We start from the raw sequence: 26,880 nt of genomic DNA, 5'->3' as shown, positions 1-26,880 counted from the left end.
AGGGACATAACTCCGCACTGGCGCCAGGTTATCATTGACAGGTCCTTGGCTCATTATTTACTGATGCTTCATCTTGAGCTGCTTTCTTGGTAAGTTTTGTCAGTGGCAGCTTGCCATTGCCTCCCACTGTTAAGAACAGAGTGAGCAGGCATCAGTTGAAATAGGAAGCAAACTCATGCTGTTGGTGTTATTCTGAAGCACATAATAGTCACCTTCCCAACTGTACTAACCAGCACCACCTCTCCCTTATCCTCCCATCAGTCACATCCACAGGCCTTGGTGTACCTACCTGTCAATAACTGAAAACAACAGCTTCTGCAAGTTAGATGGAAATTAATTCCAGAATTGTTCCATTTACACTAATGTGATCTATAGCCATACTGCTTCATAGAAAAGGCACTTGCAATGACATTTCAGGTAATCAATGTCAGTTTTACAACATCTAGACCATTGTAAGGATAGCCTACTGTATCAACCAATGCACTACTTCTATAGACATCACACTGGTTTGATGCAGCAGTTATTATGGAGAGTGCTTTTGGACTATTTCCTCTGAGGTGCAACAAAGACGTGGCTGAACGTATTGCTTCATTCTTCAAAGCAGAAGGGTCATTCCTGGCAGTCAATAGGTTCTCGCATCACCACTAGCTTTCTCAGCTACGCAAAGTGAACCATCTAGTATCAGCTCCTCAGTCTCACTGACTTCCTTCTTCTGGGACATAAGCATAGGGTTGTTGCTTGCAAGCTATGGTGAGAGATCTCAATCTATTTGACTTTCCTATTACCCACTGATTTTGGACCTTGTTCGCCATGTATGTAGACTATGTTGATATTCAAAGGCATATCGACATTAAAAAGGAGGTAATGTTGGGTATCTTGAAAAAAATTAATATAGATAAGTCCTCAGGGCCTGATGGGACCTATTCCAGGATACTGAAGGAGGCAAGGGAGGAGATTTCTGCAGCTTTGACAGAGATCTTTCTATCCTGTTTAGCCACAGGTGTGGTCCCAGGAGACTGGAGAATAGCCAATGTTGTTCCTATGTTTAAGAAGGCAACAGGGTTAATTCAGAAAAATTATCGGCCAGTGAGCCTTACATCAGTTATAGGGAAATTACCGGAGGAGATTCTTACGCCCATACTTTATTTGCATTTGGAAAAGACTTATGGAATGGACTTATTAGGGATAGTTAATGTGACTTTCTGTGGGAGAGGTCTTGACCCACAAATATGACTGAATTTTTCGAGGAAGGGACGACAATGATTGATGAGGGTAAGGCAGTTGATGTTGTCTGCTTGGAATTTAGTAAAGCATTTTACGAAGTCCATCATGATAGGCTAATCCAGAAGATTAATTGAGTTGGTGAGTTGGTAAATTGGATACAAAATTGACTTGGCCACAACAGACAGAGAGGTGTGGAGGGGTGCTTTACTGACTGACTGTCTGTGACCAGTGATGCACTGCATGGATCAATGCTGGGCCTCTGTTGTTGCAATTTATATAAATGATTTGGATGAGAATGTAGGTGGTCTGATTAGTAAGTTTTCTGATGATGTGAAAATTGGAGGAATTGTGGGTAGAGAGGGAAGTTATTAAAGGATACAGCAGGATATAGGTAAAGTTGGGCAGAGAAATGACAGATGGAGTTAAATCCAGACAAGTGTGAGGTGATGCATTTTTGGGGGTCAAATGCAAAAGGAAATTATACAGTAAATGGCAGGATGCTTAGGAATATTCAAAAAATGAAAGATCTTGGGATGTAAGTGGATAGTTCTCTGAAAATGGTAACACAAGTGGATACGGGGGTAAAGAAGGCAGACGGTATGTTTGCCTTCATCAGATGGGGAACTGAGTATAAATGTTGGCATGTCATGATGCAGCTGTATAAAGCTTTAGTTAGGCCATATTTGGAGTATTGTGTGCTGTTCTTGCAGCCACATTAAATGAAGGATGTGGAAAATTTGGAGATGGTGCAAAAGAGGTTTACCAGAAGTTGCCAGGATTGGAGTGTACTAGCTATAAGAGGTTGGACAACCTTCGATTGTTTTCACTAGAATGTTGGAGGCTGAGAGGCAACATGACGGAAGTATATAAATTTAAGAGGGGCGTGGATAGGGTGAATAGTTTGAGTCTTTTTCCAGGGATCAAAATGTCAAGTACTACTGTGCGTAGGTTTAAAGTGAGAGCAGGAAAGTTTGAAGGAGATGTGCAAGGCCATTTTTTTACATTGAGGGTGGGTGCCTGCAATGCACTACAAGGGAAATTGAAACAGACATGATAACTACGTTTAGGAGGCATTTTGACAGACGTATGAACAGGCAGGAATAGAGGGATATGGATCAGACGCGGGCAGATGGAATTAGCTTAGAATGGCATCATGGTTGGCACAGGTACAGTGGGCCAATGGGCTTGTCACTGTGCTATACTGTTCTATGTTTTGCTTTCTTAACTCACAGTGCTAGGTTTCTGTCAGTTATTTGTCACCGGCAGTGCTGTCAAGTTGATCTGGATAGAATAGGAACAAATATTATAATTCAGAAGCCAAGACATAAGATCAAATATCTTCACTTTGCAAAATATTTTTTGCAATGCTTATGTAACTGTGTCAATATCTGAGTGAAAATGAGCAAAAAAGGCACAAAACATAAAGGCTACATGGTACTGGCTCTGAATTTGATGGACTGTACCTTTGAACTTCCCCATTCTTCCAATATCCTTATAAAATAATGTCTAGGAGAGGACCCTCCAAGGTAGCAATGGGTTTGAAATTTCTGAACCCTTTTCCATTTTAAATCTGTTCCTTACATCAAAGTGTAATTCAATTGGATAAGTAATATTATGATGTTGTAAATTGAGAAGCATGTACAGAAATGCAACATATTGTGCACCTCATTTCAGGTATCAGCACGTTGCTGTGACAAATGCTGTTGGTTTGAGATATCAAAGGACAGTTGTTACTAGTGGCACTGGATTTGAGTAAGAATTAAGGTGAGGAGAAGAAGTCAAAACTGGGGATAAATATAATGACAGCATGGGAACATAACTCATTTTCTGCACTTTTTTACATTAGTACTAAATCAGCCCACATAAATTTTTTCTTTCATATTATGATTAATTATTTAATGAAAGCCAATAGCAAAGTATTTTCTTTTTGACTCACATAACAGATAGAATACAGTGTGCTTGTGTAGGTGGGTGAGGTGAAATTGATAAATCTTATGAAAATACGTTTGAAGAAGTTGCAGGAACGGCAATAATTCATCTGCGCTGGTTGAAAAGGAAACAATGTGTCACTTGGGGTATAATCATTAGTCTCTTAAGGAAATCAAGCAGATCTGCTTTTGCACATCATGTGTACACAATTTAAAAGAAAAATAAAAACGTATCTTGATTTATTTACATAAGTTACTGAAGTTAATGCCCTAGAGGATTTCTTTAAATGTTATTGGCAGAAAGGTACTGAAAAGATCTCTGTGATTTATAATGCTCTTGAATGAATATGGAGTTAAATGGGACTGTGATATATTACTCGATGCCACTGATAATTTCCTGAAATTCGATTAGGCAGTGATAATGGACTGCATGTCATAACTCATCAGAAGGTGGATGCCATTTTGTTGCATCATTGGAATAAGATGGTCTGAAGTGTTGCATAAAAACAATAGTGAATTTGAAGGTTAGCATTATCTATGATTAATGGACTTCAGGGTTAGGTTAGGTACATAGAATTACCTTCTTTCCAAATGGGTTCTTGCCACCATTAATCACAATTAATGTATCTTCTAAATTATTACTGCTTACAAGCCACTGCTGATAACATAACAACAGAGGTTAAAGCACTTTCATTCTCATTCCTTAATGGTGATAGCATTAAACATGATGTGACTTGATTGATCTCGTTGTGAAGCAACCAATATGTCTCCAGATTTCAAATTGTATTTCTGGACAGGGTAGATTCACCATTTCTTTAGAGCGTTGGAACTGACCTCCGCCCTTGCCCTTCACCCTAGTATTAACTGAAATCAAAAAGATAATTAGAGCACTTAAAAACGCCACTTAGATCCCTTCTGAAGATATGAGATGTGTGTTGTATTTTTACAATTCTTGTAAAAGACAGTCCGTTCGCCTACATTCATACACCATCCAGAATTGTCCCCAAGGCTGTAGGGATGTTGCAATTGAGAGCTGGAAGCTTTCCTCCAAAGTAATATTTTTACTTTAGAAAGTACTGGAAAAAAATTATTCTCTGTAAACCTGATTATTTCTCAGCAGGTATTTCTAAATCGAGTCTCTTTGATGAATAAAAATATGTTTCAACATGTTCCTTTGTCCTCCTTTGTTATTTTTAATTAATTAATTTGTCTGAGTCAGAGTCTGATGTGATTTCCAAACACTTTTCATTGAAATGGGTTTGGAAATTACATTAAAGTTGTTAGGAGGTCTGAGACCAGGTGTCACACTTTCACCTCCAGATTTGGTTGAAATCAGATAGAAAATCTCTGTTGGCTTTCGGGGTGATCTCTAAATTGAGTCAGAACAGTCTCAACTGATTGAAGCTTAGCCAAGCACAAAACATTCCTCATAAATTTTCACCATTTCTAATTAAATTGTCAATATGACTACTGTATGGAACAATAAAATTGACTGTGGAGGGTGCTCTTCTCCATTTTTGATTTATGAAACGTAGCTTTACAAGAACAAACAAAGTTTTCTTCAGCTTCTGTATACAAGATACATAAAATCTTACAAAATCATAGAACTAAAGTATATTACATTCATGACTATGTTTATCATGCCTATCCTGACTATTTGAAAGAGCTATGCAATTAGTTCCATTCCATTGGCCAACAATTTTTTTTTGCCCCTTCAAGAATTTATCCAGTATTATTTTGAAAGTTATTATTGAATCTGTTTCCATCAGCCTTTAAGGCACTGCAATTCAAATCACAACATTTCACACAGTGTAAGACAATTTTACTCATCACATTTCTGACCTGTTTGTCACGCACATTTTAAACTGAATCTAAGACTCCACAAAATCAATACAAAGACAATTTGGTCCAATTTTTATTGAACTCAATACCCATTTGACTGTCACTGTTGTAATCAGGATTCTATGTAAATTATATACAATGCAAGACATACATAACAGGAACAACTTGTCTCGATAGACTGAGATCCCAAAAGGCACTTTCCAAATTTCCGGTGCTTACAATATCAGTGTAATCACGTTGTTAAGAGTTCTGGTTATATTTATGAGCCACTCTAGCCCAATTTACTCTAGGTAGCCATAGATTCACATCCCTACTTCATGTGAATGATTGTGGCACTGGTTTGGTGTGCTGAGATGCTATCTGTTCTTCGACACTGCAGGCAAGCTCTACACACAACAGGAGGCTCCTGCAATAATTGTTTGTCAATGGCATTGGACGGGCAGCCTGCTGTTCTTACAGGCAGATGGCATCTTAGAAGAAGCAGCACAGAAAATACTGCTGCAATGGGAATTCTTGTAAACTGAATGCCAAGGCAAACTGGGCAATCCATAGCAATGAGCACAGCACTATAGAGGCATTTTTGATCCAGGGGGAAGGGAAAAGATGACATGGTCCCACAGGAGACCAAAAAACCACTCAAAGACCCCTCTCAGAAGGAAGTGGGAGCATTGACCAAGAAGGTCAACACTCTGAGTTTGGACCTTGCAGCAGCATCACAAATGGCCTGCTAAAGATGGTCAAATTTCAAGAATGCTTCTTCACACAAAATCGACCTGCTGTAGCTCCAGCCTCTCACGCTGATTCCAAATTACACCTCGATGAGCGATGGAGCAGCAAAGCCTGACATCCATGGACAAAGAGAGAGACAAGGATAGGCCTGGTGTTTGAGATAACAAGGTGTAGAGCTGGATGAACACAGGAGGCCAAGCAGCATCAGAGGAGCAGGAAGGCTGACATTTCAGGCCTAGACCCTTCTTCAGAAATGGTGTTTCTCCTGTTTCTAGGCCCCTTATCCCACACAGCACTTCCTCCACAAACCCAACTTTAAACCATACCCTCTTATGGGAACAGCAGTCACAGTGCCTTTGAAATGTTTTCTATTGATTTGGCAAATCTTCTTGGCATTTGTATTTTTTGTCTTTACTTACAAAATTCCATCGAAAGATCACAGGTCAGTAAAGTATACTTTAAAAGTACTCCTTTGCTGGACCTTTGTGCAAACCAAACAATTTGATTATTTATATTATGCAACTAGTTCTGCCTTATTGAACCAGGGCATGAGTCTGGACAGTGACATGCATAAGATTTGGACCATGCTAACAGAAAAGTTACACTTTGCATTGAGTGAGAAATGTCTTCTCATTTTAAATTGGAACTAACCACTCATAGAGGTGCTTAACAAAGAACATATAACACGAGAAAAAAACACTAAGTGCTGGAAGTCTGAATTCACAGAAATTAAACGGCAAAGGGCATTGGAGGGACAGATTGGCAGGTGTAGATGTATATACAGATTCTGGTAATGAACTGGGGGAGTGTGTAACCTGTGGGGTTTAAGGAATGGGCACCTGGGGGGAAGAAGGTGATACTAGGAGTCTCAGCTGCATGTTAATGCTGAAGCTGGAAGATAGTAGCACAGGACCACCCACCGACATTTCAACCATGAAGCATATGGAAAGTGCGCAATGTTCAGGAGAATGACAGGGAACACAGGCGCAATGGGTGGGGTAAGTGAGCCAACATTGAGGAAGGAGCTGAATCTGCAAGAAGTCATTGGATGAGAAATCACAGAGGAAGAATATTGGCTGCAAATACCTGATATGCTGGTGATGCAGGCATAGAGAGTAACTACTCCCTGGTCATCCTGTAACATTGACACTCTGTGTATTGCTCCTCCCTGGCACCATCATCACTGAGGGACTGCCTGAAATATCCAATCCTGTGCTCAAAGCCAGCTGAACAGTTGACTAACGTTCCGAGAGAACCAACACCATACACTTGCATTGCTACCCACATGATATCATTGGCACTCATTGTTGACTCCCATCCACTGTCCCATTACTGCACAAAGAGTGATGCCACAGGACACAACCAAATGTCTAGGCCTTACGCAGAGACAGGGACAACCACTTGAATGCATAAAAACAAAATTTATGACAAAACAAACTAATTTCATAGCATCTGCAGTTCCTACTATCTCTAATTTCATAACTGTCAGCCTTGGCCCCTCTCCCCTCCTGTAGAATTTCCTTCTCCTCTCCCTAGCGCTGTGTCTCCCTGAGCTCTCCTGTTCTACAGATGGGTTAGAGATAACCTGCTCTGTAGTGAAGGTCATTGGCCTGGGGCTTTGCTCAAGCGACCCCAAGGACCTTTGGATCCTGGCAATCCTCCTCAGACTGAATCTCCAAGGGCCAGAGAGAGAGACAAGCATAGAATAGGTGGCAGACTCAGCTACGTCCATGGTTTCCCGAGTGGAAACTGTGAAACTTCTGTGGCTCCACATCCAGCTTGGTGCTTCCTGTCCCTGATGTCTTATGAGGATGGGGCACCTAGACTGGAGTCAAGGCTTCTCACCCTGGCTTCGGCTTTGGGGATCCATGTCTGGGGCGGTGGAATGTAGGTGTGTGTGCTCTGCAGCAGACTCTGAGGACACCGGGCCTGTCCATCCATCACAGCCACCAATCTATACGTGAAGCCAGACATGCAGTCATGACACTGGCTGCATTGATCCAGCTTCTGAGCAATGACGGCCAACCTTTCAACTACAAAGGCCAGTGCAGCCTTTACATCTGTCAGCTGCTGCTCCCTTTGCATTTCTATGAAGTCCCTGATTGCTGCAACCATTGGATTCTCTCCTGTCAGGGGCTGAGCAGGTATCTGGTTTCCAATACTCCTCCAGAAGCCTGTCGCATTTCTCCCTCACACATCTTTGCAACAGCTAGTGTGAGGTCCTGAGCAATCTCCAATTCCACATTCCATTCACCTATCGACGTCACTAATATTTCAGTCTCAGAGCTGGGGGGGGGGGGGGGGGGGGGGGGGGGGGGTTTGGGGGAGGTATGTGGGGGTCCAAAAGGCAGCTTTTTGATGCTTCCCCCATATCCTGGACACTGTCATCCACAGAGGACAAGGACATGTCCTGTGGGACAACAGATGGCTCTGTCTGCAGATGAATGCAGGACACTACTTGCACTTGAAAAGTACAAGACACCATTGGTTACGAGTGGTGTTCAATACATGAAACTAACTGTCTGGTTAATGTCAACATTTCAGTTAAGCAGCAATTGGTACTTGAATAAAAAGGCAAAACACTGTGGATGTTGGAAATAGAGAATGCTGGAAGAAAGAGTCATACTGTACCAGAAAGTTTAGCTTTGTTTCTCTCTCCACAGATGCTGCCAGGCCCATTGAGTTTCTCCAGCATTCTGTGTGTTTGTGACAAATGTGTCTTGGGACTTGAACGACTCTGCATCCCAACAGGTGCAGTGCCAGTCTTTTCCTTTAAGGGTGAGGATCCTTTGTTCATATCGACATTGTAAGGATTGGTACCCACTATCTGTCACAGTGACTCAGTGGTTAGCACTACTGCCTCACAGCACCAGGGATCCAGGTTTAATTCCACCCTTGCATGAATGTCTATGTGGAGTTTGCACATTCTTCCTATGTCTGTGGGTTCTCTCCCACAGTCCAAAGATGTGCAGGTTAGGTGGATTGGCCAGGGGATATGTAGTGTTACAGGGATACGGTGTGTCTGAGTGGGATGCTCTTCAGAGGGTCATGTAGATTTGATGGACACTCAAATGGCCTGCTTCCACACTGTAGGGATTCTATTTTAGGTTGTTTGCATTTAGCATCTCAAGAGGAATCTTTTAGGTGCAAATAGCAGAGTAGTTTAGATCTATTTAACAGCAATTATGTAAATGATAACCTTGTATGTAAAAAGTTTATTTTAAGTCTCTAATTAGAATGGAAGAACAACCATAGCCTGTGGCCTGCAATTTGGAAACTCTAAAATATTTCAAATGTCCCAGAGACAGTTTTTGCGAGATTAGCATCCAGTTGCTTGAACACACAATGAGGGGTCTGAGCCGAAGAAGAAGGTATATTTGTTAAAGGCATCTCATGTTTGGCGAATCGGAGATTTTTTTTGCCACAGTAATAGAGCAGGTGAATGAGGGCAGCTCAAGTGATGTTGTGTATATACGCTTTCAAAGGGCACTTGATAAAGTAATTTGATGGGTTTATTAGGAAAGACAATTACCGTAGAATAAATGAACAACATGAAAGGTTGAAGTAAAATACTTCAACCAGAAGAAGTTCTATGCTAAATGGTATAATTTTAAAGATTTTGCTTGAATAGAAACTGGATCTTTAATAGAATAGAAGATAGTAAGGGGTGAGTCTTTGTTGACTAACTGTGGAAGTTGCAGAAAAGGGTAAAAAAGGTAATAAATTATCTGATATCTTATGCTTTATAAATAGAGATAGATGGTACAAAAGCCAGCCAGTTGTGCTAAATTTATGTAAAACACTAATCCAGCCCCAGCTGGAATACTGTGTTCAATTCTGAGTGCCACACACAGTCAATATAGGAGGAGTAGACCATTCAGCCCATTAAGTGTGCCCTGCCATTTAATACAATCACAGCTGATTAAACACTTCAATGCCCTTCACCCACACTATTTCCATATCAATCTCTCCTTTAAACATACTCAAAGCCCTCTGTGGGAGAGAATTCCAAAGGCTCAAAACTCCCGGAGTAAAAAAATTCTCATCTCAGTCCTAAATGGCATCGCCCTTATTTTTAAATTGTGTAGCTGTTTCTAGACTGCCCAACCAGGGAAATAATCTAGCCTGCATCTATCCCTTGTAGCCTTTTACACATTTTTTTAGGATTCAATGAGATCACCTTCCATTCTTTGAAAATCTAGAGAATACCCAATCTCTCTAGGACAGTCACACTGTCCCAGGAACAAGTCTGGTGAGCTGCAAAAAACCAAAGAGCTGTGGGTATTGGCAGTCCGATGCTAGAAATCTGAAGGGGCACTGGTTCCGAAATATTAACTCTGTTTTTACTCCACAAATGCTGCTGGCCTGCTGAGTTTCTTCAGCAATTTCTGTTTGTTTCTGGTTAAACTTCATAGCACTCCCTGTATGGCAATAATATTTTCGCTGAGATAAGGAGACCAAACTATACACAATACTCCAGGTACAGTCTAATCAAGCTGCTATGCTATTGAAACAAGACTAACCACTCCTGTACTCAAATCATCTCACAATAAAAGCTAATATTCCATGAGCCTTCCTAATAGCTTGCTGGATGTTAGCCTTCAGTAACTAAATAGCAAGGACACCCAAGTCTCCTCACATATCTATATCTTCCAACCTGTTATCATTTTAGAACTACTCTGCACATCTGTCCCTCTAACCAAAGTGGATAACTTTATAATTTTCCACATTATATTCCATCAGTCATGTTCTTGCCAATTGACTAAGCATGTCTAAATCCTCCTGAAGCTGCTTTACATGTTCCTCACAACACACATTTCCACTTAGATTTAGATCACCTGCAAATTTGAAATGTTACATTTGGTCTCCATATCCAAATCATAGGTATATAATATGGGCAGCTTCAACCCAAGCGCTGACCCTTGAGGTGTCCCACTATCCTCAACCTGGCAATGCAATAGTGACTCATTTATTCCTAGTCACTGTTTTTTTGCCTGTTAACCAATCCTTAATCCATGCTACGACACTATGCCCCATCCCATGGCGTTTTAATTTTGATAATCAACCTGCTGTGGGGCACCTTATCAAATGCTTTCTGAAAATCAAAGTATACTAAATCAATTGACTACTCTTTATCGAGTTATTAGTCACATCCTCAAAAAACTCTAACAAGTTCATCAAACATGACTTCCATAAGGTTTTGTAGTAGATCTGTAGCTCGGGTTGTGGGTGTTGAGGTTGGTTGGCTCGCCGAGCTGGTTTGTTGTTCCGCAGATGTTTTGTTACCATGCTTGGTAACATCCTCAGTGCAGCCTCTGATGAAGTGTCGGTGTGTTTTCCCGCCTGGTTTTTAAATTCTGGGGTCCGTTGCAATGGGTTGCCTCACTTCCGGGTTTCCTCCGTTTCCCTTTCGCAAATCCATACTGCCTACATGAATCAGATAAGTACTATACAAATATCTATTTATCACGTCCTTTATAACAGACTCGAGCATTTTCCCTACTACTAACAGCAGATTAACAGGTCTGGAGTTCCTGGTTTTCTCTTTCGCTCCCTTGAAGAAGCTAAGATGATTCTTAGTGTACAGAAAGCTAATGGAGGTTGATAGAGCTGTTTAAAATCATGAAATGTTTAGACCAAGAGAATGAAGAGAAAAGCTGTTACAAATTGCAGAAGGGATAATCACCAGAAAGCACATAATTGGAAGTAATAAAATCCTTTTTAGTGGTAGGATTTGGAATGCATTCATTGATAGGTTGATGGATTCAGGTTCAATAATGACTTTCAGAAGGAACGTGGAGAAACATTTGATGTTGAAATATATTCAGAGATATAGGGAAAGAATGGGGGTGTGGAACTAACTGGAATGGACCCAGCATAGCACCGATGTAGACTTGATGGGCCAAAAGACCTCAAGTGCCTGTGCTATTCCAGGATTCTGTAAAGAAGTGACCTTGAATAATATCTGAAGTGAAGAAATATCAGAATCTGTACAATAAGAAAAGTGGCAAATGCAAAAATACTAATTTCTTATTTCTAAAAAGTTAAATAGCTGGCAAATCTGCAGACATTAGTAGCAACAGTTCTCTTTTTTGTGTTTCTCAGGTTTAGCTGTTACTATTTCTCATTACCCTAACACTTACTTTTTCATTAAAGATGACTTGCTACTTGCATGCTCTTGTCCCACCTTATTAAATTGCAATTCCTTGAGATTTTTCTTACCATGGAGTATAAGCATAACAAACTCCAGGACATCACACAATTCTTAGAATGAGAACAATTAACTAGCAGCAATTGTAAGAAAACTTGAAGCAAAATTGAGCAAGATATGCTAAGCAGTTAAGAAAGTAAACAAGCATAAAAATACGGACAAGAACGATGTTTGACAGGTAGTAAGGAGCAACCAGAGAAATAAGGCTGCTGAGAAACAGCAGCACAAAAGGAAACATTTTGACTCATGTTATAAAAACACAGCAAAGATAGCCTCAAAGCAGACTGTGGAGAAAATGCTGGGAAGCCAACTATACCTGGGAAAGCTCATATAAATCTCAAGTTAGCTTACAACCAATTACTTGTCCAAAAATATTAAGTACATCAATTCCTTGTTATCTGCTGGGAATAGGGACTTGGACTTCCTGCAGATAACAAAAAAATGCAGATACTACTCCAATGTAACTCTCCAACATACCGCAAAGGACCATGTGATCAGGCCAAATGGATCAATGAGATAAAACAAGGGGTCTGGGGTTAACCTCGCGACTATGTACACCTGTGGGTCAGAAATCACAAGGAGTGAATGTCCCAGATTATAATAGATCAACATTAGGGTAATGGCTGCAAAGCTTCTTGGTATCACACGCATGGGTGCAGTTTCTGGTCCAATAATAAGCGATGCCAACAAGCTCACCTCTAGTGTTCACTGGGTTGCTATTTTGGTCATGTAACACTGATTTAACTTTAGGAGTGCTAATTTCAATCTCAATACTCCACCTAACATTGTTTTTAAACCCTAAAAAGCTGAACATGCTGCAGGAAGAATCCTTCACCATTGCTATGGAAAGAGGTCATCAACAAATTTCACATTAACTGCTGATGGATTTCTATTGACTATGAATGAATAGAAGCATTTGGTGTTACCTTTAACAGCTCCAATTTAAAGTTGGGAAACCCTACAGGGAGTGGTATAGCATGTGGTGAATGCATTGATGCTCGCTGCTCTTCTCACAGCACTTAGCAGCAACTATAGCTGCTGCGGTTTCTAACCTAAAGATCAGCAACATGTCATGGAAAATTACCAGAGGCAATACAATGGAAGCCAAGCTGCTTGAAAATAAGGAGGATGAGGTGACGCATTCTCAGCAAATTTCATGCCACAGTTTTTTGTGGACATTGCTCCTATCTCAATGAAGAATAATATGTATATCCTTTCTGTTTCAAGCAGAAATCTGTTATGTGCTGCAGGCAGATTTACAGTCTAATGACAGCGCAAGGTAACATTGCCAGGGACTGGAATAGACAATATTTAACATTCTGTAGCCTTCCATCCATTGCATTATGAGCTGACACTCTTGACTAGAGTTTGCAAACACAACGCACGGCTGAAGTGAATTGGTCAGGAAAAAGAATGGTGGCCAGAATGCAGTTGTAGAGATCCCAGCCTCATTTCCAATGTCAGCCATTTTCATCTGACAGTATGACCACACATTCTAGATTGCCCCACATGAGGAAACATCCTCTCAATCTCTACTTCGTCAATCTCCTTTAGAACCATATTAACCTTCGTTTGCGTGGATAAGTGCAACTCTAACAACACCCAATAAGTGTGAAAACATCCAGGACAAAGCAGCACATTTGAGTAGCATCACATCCACAAATGTTCACTCCCTCTCCCACCGATGCTTATTAGTAGCAGTTTGTACCATCTACAGGATCTACTACAGCCATTCACCAAGGCTGCTTGGATAGCATCATCCAAACCACAACCACCAGAAGGACAAGGGCAGCAGGTATATGGGAACACCAGTCTCCAAGTTCCTCTCCAAGCCACTCACTATCCTGACTTGTAGGTACATCATCATTCCTTCAGTCTTGCTGACTAAAAATCATAGTATTCACTGCCCAATGTCATTGTGAATGTACCTTGAGAACTTGGACTGCAGCACTTCAAGAAGGTAACTCTGCACCACCTTCTTAAGGGCAAGTAAGGATGAGCAATAAATGCTGATCGAACCAACAAAAGCTCATATCACATACTTGAATAAAAATAAAGAACCTTTTTTGTATTTTTGTAAACCTTTCTTCGATCTTAGTCATAATTTATGAGCGTTTCACTAATTTTAGTTTCCTGCTCTCTGTTGCTGGAGAGACACAGCTTATAGATGGACAGGATAAAAATTGACTTAACAAAAACTTGGAATGTATCCCACAACTGTATAAGGAATAAAAGAATACGCATACAATAATTCTTAAAGGTATGTAGACCACTTCTTTTCTGGTGATAATATCTAGGAAAGGCCATACAAGCTTCTATTATAAAAGATGCCTTATTTACTATAACTTAATAAAATTTTACATGAAAATTCGGGTTTCAAATATCACAGAGAATGCAATTTGACTCGGATAAGGAAGCAAAGCAAGCAATATCTCATATGCTGTTTGTTAGAGCTAAACATCAGGCAGGGCAAATAACTTGCAGCAGATGTGAAACTGTCTGCTTTGCGTTCATATCAAATTTTAAATCTCTACATAAAATTTAATGTAGGGCTGTTGTGGTATCACGGTATTATTCCAGGATTTATAATCCAGAAGGCCCAGTTAGTGCTCCGGGGACATAGGATCAAATCCCACCTTAGCAGCTAGTAAAAAGTAGCAATTAATACATCTGGAATTTAAAAATCTAGTCACAGTAATGGTATCCCTGACAACTAGCACCAACTGTTGCTTGAGGCAAAAAAGCCTAGCTGGTTCACTCATACCTTTAGGGAGGGAAATCTGCAATCCTCTTCTGGTCTTGCCTGTTCATGACTCCGATTAACAGCAATGTGGTTGATTCTAAACCACTCAGTTCAAAGGTGAGTAGGTATGGACTTATTATGTTGGTCTCTGCAGTGACACATACTACCTGTGCAGGAATAAAGAAAAAGATGATGTACATAGAAAAGGGAGGGGATTTGGCCTCCTGGGTTGTGTAAAAATGCTTTCAACTGGTTATTCTGTTTCTGCTGACAGGAATTAATCAAGGCAGAGTATTTGGTTGGCACGGTGGCTTAGCGGTTAGCACTGTTGCCTCACAGCGCCAGGGACCCAGGTTTGATTTCATACTCAGGCGACCGTCTGTGTGGAATTTGCACGTTCTCCCCGTGTCTGCATGGGTTTCCTCTGGATGCTCCAGTTTCCACCCACGGTGTAAAGATGGACCGTTTAGGTGCATTGGCTATGCTAAATTGCCCATAGTGTCCAGGAATGTGCAGGCTAGATGGGTTAGCCATGGGAAATGCAGGATTATAGGGTAGGGGGATAAGTTTGGGTGAATGGTCTTCGGAGGGTTGGCATGCATGGATGGGATTGGCTGAATGGCCTGCTTCCGCACAGTATTGATTTTACGATTTGACAAAGCTCACCACAGTGAGCTATACATAGAGTGCAGACATATGGCAAAGCAGTATATCATTAATGGTGAAAAATCCCATGCTTGGCTTGACATGAATGATAGCTTTACCACTGATAGGGTGATGTATTATCCAAAATTACTATTCATTGACTTTGATGAGCTGTTCAGTACCAATGTCACCAGCACTTATTGCATAAACAAAGATTAGAAATATAAAAGAAGATGAAAGGATATTGAAATGGTGCAATGCAATATGACACTATATTGAAGCACATACACATGTGCTGCAATTCCTTGCACTCTTCCTGATACAATCCATGGCAGGTTTGGGAAATCATGGAAAGAGTACATGTCCAACAAAGGGCCAGAACATTAAAGAAATGTTCCAAATTTATTGTGTCAAAATTATAGCTTGTAGGCTGCATGAGTCCTTACAATCTAGCCTTTTTCCTCACGCAACCAACTTCAATATCTGCTCTTAGTTGCTGGCTAGTCCTATTTAGGTATAATAGATCTGGGGGTTTGGAGAAGCCTGTTACAGCAAAGTTGCCTCAATATTGATAAATCCGAACTTGGAGCTGCAAAGCATCTCAATTTGGAAGCCTCTGCTGACTGGTCCTTCTGGAGTCAGTTCCATTCATTCCTCCTCAATGAAATTTGTTCTTTCCTGATACCTGATGCTCAAATGTTGCTTTCAACATTTAGGTTTCAGTTCAACCAATGAACAATTGTGCCACGTGCAATTATAAGGGAGAATTGGGTAATGTGCTCCCCTAAGGTTGCTGTAATTCAGTTTCCAGTTCTTCAGTATGTATTATGCCACAATATTACTAAAATAGGAGGAATAAAAATGTACTTTTACATGGATAATCCTCCTGGTTCTATTGTATACTTTCACAGTTGAAAGCCAATTCTGTCTTATCTCCATATCTCATTTCATTTTAATAAGCAGAACTTCAGTATTGTTAAAACGAGAGACATATTGCAAAGTTTTCTATCATGTACTCATGAAAACAAAAATAAGAATGCCAAATTTCAAATGATTGCATCAATTTATACCAGGATAAAAACAAAGTGCTGATTCGTTGGCAAGTAGATCAATTTTGTCATGGTGTTGCCATGGAGAAAGATTTGGGCAACTTTCTCATTTTGAGTTACATAATTCTTGGTTATGTCTCAACCAGTCAGAGTCAAGGGTGTTAAAATATTCTCTATTTCAAGAGACTGATCCTTATTTTGACGATTTATTCTGTAAAGATGGGTCCTTGCTATTTTGGTGTTTTTCAATTGTGGACTGAAATGTTGAAAGACCTTTAAAAGCCAAGGAGTGCTGAAAGCAATTAATTTGATAATCACTATTAACACTGTACAGCTGTGGATTACAGCAATGTTTGCAAATGAACTGGAGCCAATGGGTTCTTACAGATGGAGCTTTACTTGGCCACAAGAAGCTAATGGATTTGTGGACTAGTGACCAGTTATCAATGACAAAGGTTTTCTGCCTGCCAACAACTATGTGATTGGTTCTCAGGTGGCTGAACAGCATGGGGCTGGGAACAAGATACAGAGAAGCCATTTGGTCTGCACTGCTGTCCTCTGCAGCAAGCCAGTTTAAACCTGAAAGAAAGAAACACTTTATCTTTCTTTCAACAGCTGTAGTAAGCTATGACTTTTAATTGTTAAGTCGAAGACATTTTTTTAATTAGTGAAGCAGCCACCCTGTGCCTCTTTCACACCATTAGAGGCATCTGGAGATGGACGACTGAGAAACAGCATTTTGACCATCACCAGAATCTTTGGAATCATCATAGCTACCCTTGTGAATAGGAACCACTGAACTGCTTTCCCAGATTCTCCCTCTATCGATAAACAATGTAGTTTGTGCGTGTGCGTGTGTCTGTGAGTGTTTGTATATAGGATTTTATAAGGGGATTAGAGCTTTAATTAGTAAAGCTTTATGCTCTCACTTCCTAACTGTTTATCTGTAGCAAGAGTTTAACTGCATGCAATAAATGATCATTCTTGTTAAGTACTGAAACCTGGTCTGTGTTGTCTGTCAACTTGGGTCTAAAAATCAGCTAAATTGGGAGGTTTTTGCATGCTTTACAAAATGTTTAATTTTTGTGATATTTCTAGGAATAACAGTGCTGGATATCTAGTGCACGTAACCCAGAGAATTGTGACAACTCAGTGTTGCTCACTTCTAAGACAGTCTGTGGAAGACTGAGTCTTGGAGTCTCCTCTTGTCATCTGAAGCTACAGGCCTTAGCTTTAAAGGCCCCATTCCATATCAAGTGTGGCTGACCAAGAGTTTCCTCCATTCTTAGTACCTGACATCAGTGAGTCGGAAAGATTTTCATGTTGGTGACACTCTGTTTACTTGGGTTATAAATGTAACATTTTGAATTGTTTCGTCCCTGAGAGTGTCTTGAAATTGGAATTGTGGGCTTAGATGTAGAGGTGCTATCCACTGCATCACAAAATCTCCCTTCTCTTGCTCTGACCTCTTTTTTTTATAACCATGTGAAGTATACAATGGCTACTCTAGGACTTATGGCCATCCTGACTGCCACTATTATGATCATCATCTCCCCACTAGTTATTCTCATGGTCACCAGGATCTCTACCTCCATTTTTATGCTCACCAGAAACCCTCTGGCCCAAGTCCAAGGATCAAAATGCCTCTTATTTTATGAATAGCAATTGGTCACCCGAATCAGAGTTGATTTGTCAACATATCAGCACACTTTTCTCCTGTAGTATAAATTATTGTGTCCCTTTGAAATCTGGCATTCTTACATTTGCCCTGAACATTTTTATCAAAATGGCTCTTTTCAGCAATTTTGAAATTAAATTCATGGCCTTTGGTATTTTAGCAAGGCAGTCATTACCTAAATTTCCAAGGAAATCTCAGAATATGACAACTCGTCAGCCCTACATGAACACGACTATATAAATAGTATAAGCACAGTCTGAAGAGTGTTGCCAAATCAGAATGAAAAAGGAAATACTTTTGTGGAGGCAGGAGACCTGGGATCATAGAAACATAGAGATATACAGCACAGAAATAGACCGTTCGGTCTAACTCGTCCATGCTGACCATATATTCTACATTAATTTAGTCCTATTTGTCAGTATTTGGCCCATATCCCTCTAAATGCTTCCTATTCATATACCCATCCAGATGCCTTTTAAATGTAGTAAATGTGCCAGCTTCCACCACTTCCTCTGATAGCTCATTACATAAATGCACCACACTCTGCATGAAAAGGTTGCCCCTTTCGTCCGTTATAAATTTTTCCCCTCTCACCTTAAACCTATGCATTCCAGTTTTGAACTTCTCTACCCTGGGGAAAGTACCTTGACTATTCACCCTATCATGACTGTCATGATTTTACAAATTTCTATAACGCTACCCCTCATCGTCTGATTCTCCAGGGAAAATAGCCCCAGCCTGGTTGAGATATTAAATTAGTACATTTACTGCTGCATTGGTAGTCTCTAGTAAAGGCAGAGGCAAGGAGGAGGCAGTAGCAATGTTGCATATCATAGAATTAGATGAAGTCAGCTTACTTAAAAGTTTGGTAATTCCTAAATAGAAAAGTCACCCAGTCTGCATTCAATGAATTCCAATTTATGCAGGGAAATAAAAAAATCGTAGAGCCTCTGGCTACAATCTTCCAACATGGAAATTGGGTCTTATAAGTGTTAATGAAAGTAATGCAGTTGATATTGTACAAGTGGACATTCAAAGGTCATATAACAATGTACCACTTAATTGATATGTTTGAAAAAAAATTTAAAGTCCAGTGGATTCAAGGAAAAATGGCATAAGGTCACAAATATGGCTTATGGACAGAAAACAGGGTGGCAGTGATCATTTGCAGATTGAGGGGAAGTGCACAATGATATTACAAAGGTGTCAGCAATATATTTTGATAGGAAGAATGAGAAGAAAAAAAAGACATAATTTTAAAGGAGGTTTGGGAACAGAGAGATAGACATGAGGAGATTGCATATAAATCTTTGCAGGTGGCAGGACAAGTTGAAGAGATGTTAAGAAATGATCTGGGATCCTTGGGTTTACTAATGGAGGATACAGCACAAAAGCAAATATTTACAACACGCTGGTTATGTTTCAACCAGAGATTTGTCATTATTTCTATGTACGTACTTTAGGGAGGATGTCAATGTTGTAGAGAGAGTGCAAAGAAAATTTACCAGAATTTGTGAGGCATGTGCAATATCTCTCATGAATCTCTTGCTGTATCTATTCCTGTTAATTTAATGATTTGTATGTTTCAGATCCTAGCCAAGTTGATTTAAGGGTATATTTTATTTCTGACTGAACGAAAATGGAACCTGTTATGGTTCAAGTCCTTAGGTGAAGTTCACTGAGTGGTAGAAATCTGGAGCATGAGGACATAAAGATAAAGGGAGGAGAATTCTGATCAAACACACCATTGACAGGGCTCATATATTGGATTTCATAAAACTTAGGACAGTTTTAACTGATTAACATGTGCGCAGAAGGGTTAATGAAGAGGTTAATAGATCACCAAACATCTTATGGACAATTCTTTCACAGCCAATGGTTTACCTGGAAATTAGTAAATGGTTTTTATCCTGCATATCTAAAGAGAGACACGTAAAGAATGTTCATTGCTGACATGCATTTGAAACTCCCCCAACCCCCACCCTCACCCAGTCCCACCCCACCTTGATGGGAGCATGAAATGAATTAGATGGTCTTGGTGCCACTAATGAGGCACCAGGACTGAGTTGCTAAGTTACTGAGAGACTATTAAAAGAATCAGTTCACAGTTTTACCTTATAGGTTAAGGAATGAGAGTCATAAAGACCATAACAACAAAGACAATCAGGCTGCAGACAATGGAAAATGACCTGGTCTGTCACCAGAAGACATGCAGAAGTCGTCATTCATTGGGCTGACCACCTGAGAATGGGCTTCTGCATTAAGTTCGTTAAGTAGCTGGAATTGTAAGTATATTCTGGATTTTACCCCCGACCCTCTCAATCATCCGTTTGAAAACAGAGCGTCTTCTAAAGTAAAGCAGGTGACCTTCTCACCCATGCCTGACTCGTCCTCCCTGTCACCATGTACTATGAAGATGCAAGGCAGCCCACATCTCAGCAACATTATGCGGACGATTAAGGGCATCTTCCAGCTTCCCCCACTATTTCACACACACTAGAAGAAGAAGGCAGAGGCAAAGCAGATAGCACAGCAGCTTTCACTAACTGAGCTGTTGTCAGGCAAAAAGTAGAGGGTATCTTCTCTGGGATGCTGGGGTGTCACTCACACCTATTGGAGGTCCCACACTAAAGATTTTAAACCCCCTTTATTGACCCGTCACTAGGCCTTTCAAGCAAGGACCCAACACATCCCTCTCCACTCCAAACCCTGGAGGCTCTAGGCCATGTTCATTCAAAATACCAGACATGGCTTTAAGCCTGCACTCTATCAGTCTTCATTCTTCAGGAGTAGTGGCCTCTGCTCAATCCTCCCAGATTGATGGAAATGTGTGTGGGACAGCTGAGCTTTGGGTAGGCTGGCTGAAGACTGACTTTTTGGTCAGGAAGAGGGGACACGGTGTCCAGTAATAATCAGTCTCATGTTTACATACTCTCCAATTCGGTTTCTGATCAACAGTAAATCTTCCAGAAATTTGTTAATGGGGACTTAGTGATAGTAACATCACTGAATGTCCCAGGATACCGTTAGATTCTCTCTTATTGGTGTTAGACTAAAGCACCTCAAGTATGTGGGCCACTGCCATCTTCTCAAGGGCACTTAGCATTTATTAATTAACAGCCACATTCCATATTTTCTTCCTGAAAGAGTAGCCAGTGGATAGGAGGTCAAGACCCCTTTGATGAGATTGCGCTCTTGGCTCTTTAGTTACTGGCAGGTCAGAACTGCACTGCTCAACTACCTGTTTATTCTAGATGAGGATTCTCCAGGGTGGCACGGTGGCTCACAGGTTAACAGTGCTGCCCCACCCTCAGGCGACTATCTGTGTGGAGTTTGCACATTCTCCCCGTGTCTGCGTGGGTTTCCTCCCACAGTCCAAAGATGTGCAGGCTAGGTGGGTTGGCCATGCTAAATAGCCCATACTGTTCAGGGATGTGTAGCTTAGGTAGGTTATAGGGGGAATGGGTCAGGGTGGGATGCTCCTAGGATCGATGTGGATTTGTTAGGCCGAAGGGCCTGTTTCCACACTGTAGGGATTCTATGAAGTTCTATCTATGAAGAATAAATCAACCAGAGAGGGTTGAATCAGAAGCAGACATATGGACCAAGAGAGGACCATATGCTATGCATCTGCTGGACATAGTCATGATGGGGAATTGTTGGAAGGCCACAGAGGAGCAGTGGGAAGTGTATAACTGATGAACAACTTGCAAATGTTGAAGTAACAGTTTCGTTGAAGATGGTGTGAATCCATGTGACTATGATCAGGAGGAGAACTCTCGTTCTGCTTGAACATTATTTAATGTCACTATGGCCCCAAGTTTCTATGCTCAAGTTCATTCCAAGGCTGGAGACAGGTCCAGCATTCTCTAATCCGCTCCATTTGTCACTGCATCAGGACATAAAAAAAAATCCAAACACATCATTCATTTCAAAACCAATAAAGGCTGAGAGAAGCAGAGGGTTCTGTTGTCGTGGCAACTTGAAGAGTTTATTTTATTGGCGGAGGAGCTGAAGATCTGCTGTCCACACTTGGAACACAATGAGAGAAGTATACATGCGCTAAAGCATTCAATCTGCCTCCCTTGCCAGGCACATTTTTACCTCCTTGCTAACCTAAGTTTGAAGACCTGGTGGAGACTCCAGGCACCTCGCCAAGCTGTTGTCTTGCTACTGCTCCCTTGAGGTGAAGATATGCAGCTCTGCATGTCCACACAGTATAGACTGACTAATCTACTGGTTGCATTAGCTGCTGCCAATGTCTCAATGGGCAAGGCCCCTCTTGCAAAGGAGAGGGGAATAGCAGCCCACTTGGACCCCCTTCACTGTCTGAGGTATGAATGCAGTCTCTTGAAGCTCTGCCAGATCTTCACAGAATTCATGCTGTATATCAAGCAGGTGCTGCCTTACTGACAACTCTAGAAGCACATCATCAGCCTGGGGCTCAGCATGAGCCTGCCCTCCCTCTACATGTTGTGGGAGCACAGGAGAATAATGTGTGAGAGCAAGCATAATGCTTAGTCTCCTCACAGGCTGCACTGGTCCACTCTGGAGTAACCTTGAGAGGACTAAAAATGTTACTTTTATGTCTTCTTATAGAGCTGTAGCCACTTTTTTTTTCTAGGAAGAGTTGCCACTTCCATCCATTGGCACCATCATGTTGGGTTCCCGTTCCACAGTATCCTGCACCATGTCACTCATCTTGTTACATCTCCCCAAAGGAAATCAAGATGCAGTGTTTACCATTGCAGAACACACACGGTTGTTGCTGTGATTGCAACTCTGCAGCCAGATTTTCCAGGTGACCTCGTAACTTACTGATGTCCTCCTTGACTTCTGTCCAGGTTTTTACATTTATAAGGGAAGTCCCCTCCTTCTATCCCTGGCAAAGTGGGCTTCCTAGCATGCCCAGGTAGACTAGAAGAAAGCACAAAGGGAATTGACACTGAAATATGTGAGCACCCAGCTTCCAACATGCCCACAAGTACTGTTTGTTGTGGCTTCCTTGCAAAGGAGTGATGGATATCGATGGATGTTGGGGAGTCAGTGATTGCTGGATGTTGGGCTGGGCTTGGGCCGATGGTTCCTGAATGTTGGATGATTGCTGGCTGCAATAATGAGAAAAAAGAGAAAGGATAGAATTTAGAAGGCAATCCAGCCTATTAAGATCATTCCCACAAAGAAGCTTTGTAATCTATCCTATTATGAATGCTATCCTTTAAACTCTTGAAAAATGTCACAATGAGTAATTCACAATTTCTCAAAGATTATCGTGAATGATTTTAAACGATTGCTTCTTCCATACCTCCCACCTGTCAACATTGGACTGCTCTCTTCCACAGAAAAGTCCCTCTCTCAGGAGCACAAAGGTTTAATGCATCATTACAGATTATTACTTTAAAAAGGTAGAGTTATTACGTGATTTTCAAAACACAGTAATGATAACCAACACCAACCAGCTGACCTTGTGTTGCTGGTATCTGTCCAAAGTATGATGATATTCACTTATGCCAATAATGTTGAAAGGCAGTAAAAAATATAAATCTGTCAAAGAATTTTTACAGGCAAGTGGGATATTTCAGACTAATCCACAAAAATAATAAATCATTTAGCTGTATTCAAAGTACATGATGTCTTCACTTCTTAAAAACACCTGGATTTTCAGTTAATTTTGTATACTACATCCGTCAAATATATTGACCACAAATTACCTGCGAGACACTGCTTCACAATCCAATACACTTGTGCATAAAGTAAAGAATGACAGAATCACACTGTATTAAAGTACCAACAATGCATCCTTATTATTCAGCTTGCATCCATACATGTAAGTGAAATTTTTTCATTTATTTGTCTAAGACGTTATAGACTCAGTAATTAGTGCAGCTCAAGACTTCTATAGAATAGAATTTATATTTTAAAAAAGTGAATAAATGACGTCCCAATGTTTGTGTTTGTAAGGCAATGCAAAGTCACATCCTATGATTTACTTTGGTGTAGTAGTTCATCCACTAAAGCAAAACAGATTAGAGTTAGCAATTACATTGTCATTTTTGTCATTCATTTGTGGATTTAGGTATTATTGGCAAGGTCAGCATTTATTGTCCATCCAAATTGTCCTTGAGTAAGTGGTGGTGAGCTACTTTTTGAGTTTGGGCTATATCTTTACCGCTATGAGGGTGAAAATTTCAGGGTTTTGATCCCGTGTCAGAAATATATTCCGAATATTTCACTGAGAGAGGATTTTATTTTGATAATAGACAGAAACCATGTAGATGTTGATTTTTTCTTAAGCCTTCTGCACTTGCCAAATACAGTAGTGTGTGACAATGCAGTGGATTTCAAAAGGTTATTTTGTCTTTAATTTAAAGAGATTTTAAGACAGAGGCAGTGAGCTGTCTACTTGGAAAGCCAGTAAAATAAACAGCTTGTGAGGCTTTGGGGTTCTTTTAAAAAGTTAGAAGAATAAAAGCAGCCTGAATGCATGTGGCCAGCTCTCAAAAGACCAGATTTCTAGTTTTTTTTTTTAATTTTTAGATTTAGCTTTAAGCAGTTTTTGTTGGAGTCTCAACAGTGCAGAAGCTGCTGGACTTTTGAAGAAGTAGAAACTATCTTTTCTCTCCCTGTTATATATAGAAGCTAAGGTTTCTCTCTCTACTGTTGGGTTACCTTTGAGACAAATCTATTTTCTGTATTTGCTTTTAGCCAGGGGTGTGTTCATGGGATGTTACTCAGTTAGAACAGTTAATTAGTAATAGTTACAGTACTTATTCTACTATTAAATTTTCCAAAACAGTTAAATTATTCCAAGTCCTTCTTTATTTTCTTGTATGTTAACTGTTAGTGTTTAAATAAATTGTGTTTGGCTTAACACCGATAAGTTTGACCAATTGAATCGCGTCTGGAACACAGCACATTACATTTGCCTTTAAAATAAGAAAAAGTTAAGGCCCCGGCTATCGTCTTAAAACATTTTGAGGGGTTCTAGTCCAGTCCATGACAAGATTCCATGGGTTTGGAATGTGTTGTTGAAGAAGACTTGGGTGACTTGCAGCAGGTACATCATTTAAAATGGAACCATTGTGCCAAATTGTGCCACTGACAAAGATAGAAAGGTTAATGCAGTCAGTGGGAGGTGATGTAAGCTGGTTGCTTTATCCTGAATGATGAATTTAGTATTTTCCTCGATGAAAACACCTGATATCTTGTGGTATTTGCCACTCATCAGTCCTCCTGTCTAGTGATTATTGGTAGAAGAAGCAATAGAGTATATACAGAACAGGCACTGTTTTTAGATAACAAGAAGGGTTATTGCATGATAGTAATAAGTACAACTGCATTTGGTCAGACATTATTATAAGAATCTTAGGGAACTGTACAGAGACGTCTGCTTCCTCAGAGTGCCAAAGTAAAACTCCTTGTCTCCAGTCAGACATCATTAGAATGGGTGGAGGCATTGTAACATGAACATTAATCCCTCCAGAACCAGTACCTGGCACATTATCTCCACCCTTCCCAAGCTTATTTCCCCATGGAGTAAATCATTACACAAATCATGTGTACAACTATATTAGATTTGCTAATACCTCACCTACCCCCAAATCTCTAACTTCACAAGTGTAGGTGGTATGTACATTGGAAAATGGTAGGTTCCTGTCTGAAGAGTGTGCATTCTGAGAAAAGTGTGCAAAGTGCATTCCACCTGCATTTGTCAAGTTAGAGATTTGGCAGGAAGTGGTGTTGTTGAGGATTGTTGAGACTATTGAAACCAGTCCTGACCTGTGGATCATTTATCTGCTGGAGGATCTTTTATCTCTCAGGTATCCTTTACAGAAGATTTCATTCTTTGTAGAACTTGTTGTTTGTCCATTACTTCATCTGGAGGACCGTTAATAGCTTGAATTTCCAAAATGGAAGACAACTGCTCAGTTGACACAAATAAATACTTCCTTCCTAGTGATTTTCTGGATTTTTGGATCAAACATTTTCTTCCTAATTGGAAGAGGCATTCTCTTTCTTTTTGCAGTTTTCTCGATGCTGAGACCAGGCAATTTCTTCTTCTTATCCATGTTCTGGATCCATGGACACTGCTTTTGCTTCCCTGGAGTTGTGTATAGCTTATCTGCCATGAGCTGTTGATCAGTCCAAAATTCTTCATCCATTTTGTTTGCTTGGCTGGTTAAGTAGCCTTTTTTTCAGTCTCTCAGTTGAGAGATTGCACCGCACTCAGCACTATATCTGTTGTTGTCATTGAATGTTCTGTTTCATCAACTTATGCAGCAGGCAGTTGTACTCACGGGATATCTTCAGTTAAAGATTCATCAATGAGCTGGGTGGGTTGGACTGTTCAATTTTGTTGGTAGTATTTGCATCATTTGGTAAGTTTGCTCAGTTTTACACTTTATCTCACAGCAGCGAGATCAGGAGTAGTTTTCAAACATCACAACCATCCACGTAATCACAGATTTCACAATGAGTTATGAGCTCCTCAATCTCTTTTAAGGTCTCTGGCCACCAGAATGCTGATAGAGCCCTGGCTATGCCTGGCCATGCATAAGTATCTCCAGTATACCCTTTCTAATACAGCTTCCTGAAGGGGTACTGGAATAACTTGTCTACTAGTAAATCATCCACGATTGTGAAAAAAATATCTTTCCTCCAAGCATGCATTCTCTGCCAACTTAATGGACTTTGGTCTAGCCATCCTCCAGTGCCACACTAACGAATGGAAGGGCAGCCTTAAACACTCCCCTGTTCTTGCTCAGATAACAAGGTGTAGAGCTGGATGAACACAGCAGGCCAAGCAGCATCAGAGGAGCAGGAAGGCTGAC

This window comes from Rhincodon typus, chromosome 4, assembly GCF_021869965.1.
Source record: "Rhincodon typus isolate 14 chromosome 4, sRhiTyp1.1, whole genome shotgun sequence".
NCBI classification, from domain to species: Eukaryota; Metazoa; Chordata; class Chondrichthyes; order Orectolobiformes; family Rhincodontidae; genus Rhincodon; species Rhincodon typus.
The sequence above is the reverse complement of the archived record's forward strand: the minus strand, read 5'-3'. Positions refer to the sequence as shown.